This window comes from Equus przewalskii, chromosome 5 (assembly GCF_037783145.1).
Source record: "Equus przewalskii isolate Varuska chromosome 5, EquPr2, whole genome shotgun sequence".
NCBI lineage: Eukaryota > Metazoa > Chordata > Mammalia > Perissodactyla > Equidae > Equus > Equus przewalskii.
Genome location: NC_091835.1, coordinates 84,210,537 through 84,218,212, shown reverse-complemented (window position 1 = coordinate 84,218,212; position 7,676 = coordinate 84,210,537). Strand labels below are relative to the sequence as shown.

At 43.9% G+C, this 7,676-nt stretch overlaps 1 long non-coding RNA gene across 2 annotated transcripts; it reads left to right on the top strand.

Moving 5' to 3' along the window:
* The first annotated feature begins 734 nt into the window (after positions 1–734).
* Positions 735–7,425, top strand: LOC139083713 (uncharacterized). Of its 2 annotated transcripts, none has more exons than XR_011540623.1 (3): positions 735–829; positions 2,759–2,863; positions 3,558–7,425. It is a non-coding gene; the product is annotated as an uncharacterized lncRNA (long non-coding RNA). The 2 variants fall into 2 exon arrangements; XR_011540622.1 differs by having other exon boundaries at positions 739–871.
* Positions 7,426–7,676: the final 251 nt, after the last annotated feature.

Below are 7,676 nucleotides of genomic sequence, written 5' to 3'. Positions count from 1 at the left end.
GGCCATGTCAGCACTGGCTCAAGCCCTGGGGGACAACAGGCTGCGACTGAAACCACGGAGAGCTGGGAAAGGCCGAGAGAGAGAGCCAACAGCGCAGACTGGATGGGAAAAGAAGCATGAATTGTGAAGAGCCTTGTAAGAAGTCCAAATGAATCAATAGCCATGTTGGGATAAAAAGTCTATTTGACTGAGGTTATGATTCTTCTTGGAGCTCTCATTTTTCAGAAATTCCAAGTATTTTTGAAGACCTGGCACTGTCACTCACCAGCTGTGTGACCTTGACTAACTCAAAAGGTGTTGGGAGGATCAAATAACAATGTTGGTGACTGTGCATTGCAAAATTCTATGTAAATGTGAGATAGTTTGATGCTAATGCCGTTCTTGGAAGGAGCCTTATAATGTTCTGGTTGCCAAGATTCGTGAACTGTATAAGACGAAGAAATATAGCAGATTTTTTGATTCCTTGAGTTTCTTTGGGGCTTAAAAGATCAAAGTCTAATTTCTTGAATTTCTTTAAAACATGTCAGCTCTTACTTGCCAAATTTGCCTTAGGAAGTATTTTGTGGTTTGTGTTAAGAATGTGTAGTGGAATTGTTTTGAATTTTTAACTCGTGTTTTCTCAGTATCGGTTTGAACTTGGACCTTCCCTCCCATTGAAACAGACCGTTCTGTGCTTGCTGTCATGGAGAAGTGATGTAACAATGGAAAATGGAGAAAAACCAGTCTCCACCTGAGTTTCAAAAGACTAGAATGTTAAAAAGTAAAAAAGATTTATGATGTAGACAAACAACTTGAGAGAGAAAGCGTTGGGGTGATGGAGGAGAAGCTGGTGAGCTCTGGGATCACAGCTCTGAGAGGATCACGGCTGCAGGTCATCCAGCCTCTGCTTGAGCAGAGTGGCCATCCATCAACTAGACTCACACAAATAGCGTTTCTCTGAGGGATATTTTCCTGAGGGATTCTGGGAAAACAGCTCTATTTCAGGCTAGAAAAATCTATTCATGTCTCACCAAACACTAGGGTGTGATTTTGTTTTATGTTTATGTTTACATTTTAACCAATATGGTTGACATTCTTCTTCTTTATTGTCACAGCAGCAGTTTCCGAATAGTGTGATGAACAAGTACGCAAGAATAGGAATAGTGCACTTGCCCTTTAATCAGAAGAGAAATGATATCAATGGTTAATGAAAAATGAAAACTGAAATTTCTGTTCACGTAATTTACACACACCGCCTTGGGTGCATCAAGGCGTTTATTAGTAGATAGAAAAAAAAGGATAGCAAGCAACAGCTAAATTATGCATAGAAATATGATCATTCTTATGCCTGATAGAAGCTTTTGTGAGCTGGAGTGTGGTTTTGGTAGAATCCAACAGCAATGTTTATGAGTTTGTCTCTTGTCATCCATCCTGCTTGGGGTCACCCACCAGCAGATGCTTAGACTTTTTTGCACATCATTAACCTTTAAGAAGGTGATCTTTCCGCTCTCTAGGAAGCACCAGTTATTAGCATATTCACTGGGGCCTAGGCCACCTCAGCATCCAAACGTTTACTTCTGAGCCTTTACCTGTATGCTAATCCTCTTTGCTGCTCAAGTTTTCCGAGGATTTTGCCTAGACTGCTGAGAATCTTTCTAAAAGTCAAGGCATCTGTTGGTGGGCTAGCGGGACCCAGTGCATAAATGATCTATAATGTAGGCCTTCGGGTACAGGGGAAATGAGCCAATATTGTGTATCACGGAAAACTTCAAAAAAATGCTGAACAAATACAAGGGAGCAGGTAGTGTTACCCGGTTGTGTGGGTGGTCCTGCTTTATCTCAGACTGGTCGAGCAAGAGTTGTCTTAGCTTTGAAGAGCAGATGACATAAAATAAACAAACAAGTCTCAGTAGGATAGACTTCAAACGTGGGGAAGTGAAGTAAGCTGATTCAAGGGAAAAGCAAGCTCAACCATCTGAGGCAAGGGTGCCCCATCAAGCTCATGCCTCATGGGAGAGGTGAGAAGAGGACCAGTCAGTTCAATGGGAGTCTTTACCAGTTGCTGATCTAGCAATTGCCCGGTTCAGTTTAGTTACAATGCTTGGTCATTAAGATACATGTTGGGGACTAGATTCCATTCTTTTTCTCTTTTTCACGCTTACGTAGCTTTATAGCACTTACACTTGACCATAGGTATAGAATCTGTTAATTAACCACCTTGACACAGTGCTCCTTCCCAAAACTCAGGAAATGAGAAAACTTTTCCATTGTAAGCATTCAAAGACCACAATGATGTGCATTATTTGCTGGTTAAACCAAATAGAACTCAGTATGTGTCCTAACATATATGCTCCCATGAAAACAATTTACCTTCAGGTCAATTACTTATTCAATGCTTAAATCCTACCACTCACAAAGAAAAAAAGCCTACTAAGGCATAGCCTATATATTTCACATACACATGCAGTAAAGAAAATAGTGATGTTTTAAGTGGTAGAGGAAAAATGAACCTTTTGTATCTCATAAGATTTCACTTTGTGATTTAAAAAGAAGTGGGAAGTGGAAAGAACGTTCCTGGAGCCTCACAAAGGTGTACTCAGTGCATCTCAATAGGATAACGGCTCAAAATTACCTTCACACAATTGTGAGCTTTACATGAACTTTCAAAGAATTTTCTCAGATTTTATCTTTTCTTTGCATTTGAAAATAACGTGAGTAATTAATCTTTGAGACTTTCTAGGAGCTTTCTGGTATCCGAAATGATTTCTCACTTTCTTAGGTGGTGAATCATCTAAATGTTGCAGTAAAAGTCTCTAGAGAGGCCTTTACGTGCCCCATGGGGATGTGAACAAGCCAGAGGAATTGAAAGAGGAACACTGTCCAGGTGTGTTGAAACAGAAGGATCAATTCTAGGAATAAAGAGTTTCAAGCAATTACAAGGATAAGCTTCTCCACTAACCTTCAGGATAGTTTGTCCCATGGGGATAAAAGCGGTACCCATAGGATCATTGCATAAGTTAAGGGAGACAACATACGTAAGTTACATGCGACATGGGGCAATTCATTGCAGACGACTGCCTCGTGCAGTGCAGGACTTCTAACGCCCTGGGCTCTCACCCGTGAAATTCCAGTAGAATCTTTGGAATCACTGTGACAGTCAAAGCTGCCCAAGCACATTTTCAAAATTATTTTTGGGGGGAGGGAAGCGTAGCCCTCATTTAGTCCTAGGATCATTGAACTAATTTAATTTCCAAGAGCCTCCTAGATCTGTGCATGTATAACTCCATAACTTTGCAGCCTTTCCTTTTTCTTGTTTCTAATTAATGGCACATGATTAATCTCCCAATGGGTTTGGCAAGACCATTTCTAACAGTCTGAGTTCACTTTTTCATTCACTGACAGTGCTATGCACTGAGTGATAGACATCGAGGGCACAAGGCACTGAAAACATCAGGGGAACTGGAATCATGAACCTGGGGAACTGATCTTCAGTGAGTTGAGGGACACTAGAAACCGCAGGTAACTGAGTAACATTTTGAGTAACAAAAATCTTAGCTATTTTTGTTTTTATCATTTAGTTGAAGAACCATGACCAGAGTAGAAAACGCTGCATAATTGGAAAATGACATGCTGGAAACTCTGGCTCAGGACTCAGGAAATCCCCACTGTCAGTTTCCTTGGGCTAATGCACTGGGGTTGAATTGGACACAAGCAAAGGCCATATCAGTCTGCAAGTGTGTCCCTGTCCCTATGACAACAGGACAAGATGACACCGGTCAATTTATGGAATGACATCAGTGAAGGCAGTTTGTCATGATGTAGTTAAAAGCCATGATTATTTCCCTGAGCAATTTTTCTACTTTTATTCCTGACTCAAAGCTGCCACAGACGAATCAGAAAAGCAAAAAACCCATGCTCGGATAAGCAGCGAGAAAGAGGAACACGTTGTGAATTCATGTTCCTCATTGTGAACAACCACAACCCTCAAGATGTCCATACCTCTTTCAAACAGTGGTTTTGACACCTGGGACTCTGCATTTTTCCAAGGACACCAAGTTATGAGATTTTAATCTATGTGCATATCAGAGAGAAATGATCTATCTTGTTTAATTCTGGTGTGATTTCTGTTTAAATGTCGATTTTCAGCTGTGGAGGGCGAGTCTGTGGTCGCTGCTCCCACAGCACTGCTGCTCCATCCTCACGTCCCAAGGGCTCAGGCTGAGGGACAAAGGTGGCCAGGCGAGGTCTGAAGCCCAGACAAGTCCTTGTTGACCAGTAACTACCATTTCCACAATGGGACAGTGGCCCAGAGTGCCTCTTGAAGTGGGAAGAGGAGAAAAGAGCGATTTGGAGGAGAGTCCAGGTGAAGGCAGGGAGAGGATAAATTCAAAGGTCTCCATTTCTGAAGTCAGAGGAGACTGGGTGGGGTAACAAGGTTCTATTCTTATGAGATTTTTTTTCCTGCTAAGTATCTTAAAGGTCACATAGTTATTAGTATAAGAATGTTTTTAACCACACAAGTTTCAGTAAAATCAAAATCAAATGGTTCTAAGGAAACCATTTTTTTAAAAAAAAATTTGATCACCAGGTTAGCAAATAAGGAAAATTGCAGCCTATGGGGCTGAAGTACTTGAAGTTCTGAATGGCACAACAGAGCCCGGGAAACCACAGACTGGGGGCTCTGCCCTAAAATGTGGAAACATGTTTATTTTCATCTTTTTCCTATCTCAAAGACTAGACCAGAAAGCTGGTGTTAAAAACCAATTCGCATACTGCTCACCAAAACAGTAACACCCCGAAGACAAACATGAAGGGACGGGCTCCCGGAGGGGCAGAGGCCTCAGGTGTGGCTGGAGGAGCAGCAGGTTCTTCCTCGTTCTGCTGACGTGGAGGGCTCGCTGTTGCTTTCTGCTCCTCCTTAGAGACTGTCAGTGGGAAAGACGTAGTCTTTGAAGAGGTGACAGGAAATGGCTTTTCATAAGTGAAACAAGAAGCCATATCTAGATGTATCAGATGGAGTGGTAGGGGAGGCAGGAAAGCAAGCTGGTGGAAGATTCAAGAGTAGATGGAGGAGGCGTCGCTGCTTCACTGGATGGCAGGAAGGTGGGGACAGGACTGTGTGCTGGGATGAAATAGATGGCTCCTGGCTCTGGGGAAGACTCTGCAACTCAAGGGGAGCAAGTGGGGCTTTGTGCAAAGAGTCTGCAAAATGGAGATTCTGAGAGTGTGTGCCATCCCTCGCTTCCTCGTTGGTTTGGAAGAGTGAAGAAGATAACGCAAGTCATTGAAAATCTTTAGCACGCTGCCTGGCGCAAAATAAGCACTCAAAAGTGAAAGTCACTGTTTCATCATGATCATTTTTCATCTTAGTGGAGTGTTTTGTTCCCAGCGCACTGGTGGGCACAAAGTAGCTTCTTAATGAATGCCTGCTGATTCGATGCTGAATTGGAGTTGTCACAGAGGTGGTAACGGTAGCAGACACTTATTTTGTGCTTCCTCTGTGTGTATATACTGCCTATGTGCCAGAAATGGTGCTAAGCTCTTCACATGTAGCTTGATGAGAGGGGTGTTATTACTGTTCCTCTTGCACAGATGAGGAAACTGAGGCCCAAGATCACTCAGCTAGGAAGTGACAGAGCCTGGGCTCAAACCCAGGGGGGCTGCTCCAGAAATCATGCTCCCCACCGGAACGTGTTGCAGAAGAGAAAGAGAAGCTGGTCAGAAACTAGAGGATTCTGGCACCTGCTGAAGGGCTGTGTCTGGGCAGCAAATCCTGGAAATATACTCGAGGAAGACGGGATGGGTCTCCCTTGCACAGCAGAGAAGCCCTTATCCCAAACAGGCGCTGTGAGCAGAGAGGTCCATAGGGCCAGTAGCCATTTGTTCTGCAGATGTGTGCGCTCCACAGGTGCCCCCCCCCCCAACGCGAACTACCTTCCCTGCATCCCTGGGGCCTGCAGCTCCCTGGCACGGCCTCTGAAGTGGTGAGAGGAGCAGCTTGGCCAGATGCTGCAGTAGCCACAGCAGAGAAGACCAATCGATGCAATCCATAGAGAAGAAATGATGCCGGGGATCTCCAGCAGGGCTTCACAGGCCTGGCCTCAGAGAGCCTCCGCGGAAAGGTAAAGGCAGGTGAGAAAGAAAGAGCCTTGGTACATTTGCAAAGTAGGAAACACGCGGCCTGTGCCCGCTTACTTCTTCTTTGTCAGTCTCTTTCCCCACACCCGGCCTGTTCTGGACCTCGATCCCGTTGTCTACGTGAGACCCCTTAGAGTGAGGGTTCACTGAGGCCTCTCCATCCATAGGCCTCGTGTAGAGTGCACCCTCCATCTCACCCGTCACACTCGTCACTGATCTGCACCTCTCTCACCCGGCTGACCCAGTTGGAAGAAATCTGACAGGCAACTGGCTGCAGGCCTTTGAGTGACTTATCTTTGGGATGTTGATGTTTTCAAAGAATATTTCTGAGTGTCAAAGAGGTTCTAAAATCATTAAATTTTCAGGGAGGAGCTTCGGGCCCTGCAGCAGGGGCATGGGGATTTGTGTACACCCCACAAACTGCGGGGCACCACTGACCAATGAGTCTGCCCATGTGCAAAGCTGAGAGGCCGCTGTGGGAAGCATTTCAGATGAGACGCGTGGTCTGTAACGCATTTTATTTTATGCTATCTTGTGCTGGTCTCTGTTTTATCTCTCAAATGGATTATCAGTTTTGGGGGGATAGGAACAATTTCCCCCGCATTTCTTGTAGCACATATGCATAGGGAAGATACTCAACAGACAAACGTCCCTTTGTGTATTCAAGTGGGAGAATGGTGAACACTGTTGCAGGATTCATTTTAGGAAAAAACATCTTAAGTGGGCTATAGCCCAGGGCACTCCCACCGCAAAGATGTAACCCTCTGGGAACTCCCACAATGCAGTTCAACCCGGTCCAATTACTGCCACCATCACCCCACAACTAGATTTAGGCCTCGAAGAAAATGAATTAGGTTCTCATCTATTCAACAAAAGTTTATGGAGCACATACACGATCAAGCACTGTTTCACGCACTGGAGACATGGATACATGGAAGTGATGGCTGCCCTGAAGGAACTCCCAGCCTAATTGAAAGACAGACACGCAAATATATAACATGAGCCTCCTACAAGTTCACGGATAGTTCAAGGGTCACAGAATCAGTTGTCCTGGAGAGCTGCATTTTAATAGCAGCCTCCTTAATTCATGATCGTTGTCATCAGTCGTCTCAGTCAACTCCTTTCCTCCCAAGGAAGCTTTTCCCTCCCCCTCACTGTAAGAGGGGACGGTGCTGATAAGACACAGTATGACTGTCATTTTCCGGTAAAAGATAACAAAGTTCTGCCAGAATGACAGAGATGCCATAGAGTCGTATGATAAAAATAGTTATCCAAGTTTTCTTTTGGGAAATAAAGGACCTCAACATTTCTTCCGTTATCCATTCTTCCTTGTAAAACAGTCATAAATCACTAACCTCATCTTCCCAATATAGTTCTTGAAAAAAATGGTTTGATCTTAATCAGAGTATTATCTTTTATCAGCACGTACCTCAGGACCACTTCAAAGAACTTTACTCTTTTTTTTTTTTTTTAAAGATTTTAGTTTTCCTTTTTCTCGCCAAAGCCCCCTGGTACATAGTTGTATATTTTTAGTTGTGGGTCCTTCTAGTTGTAGCGTG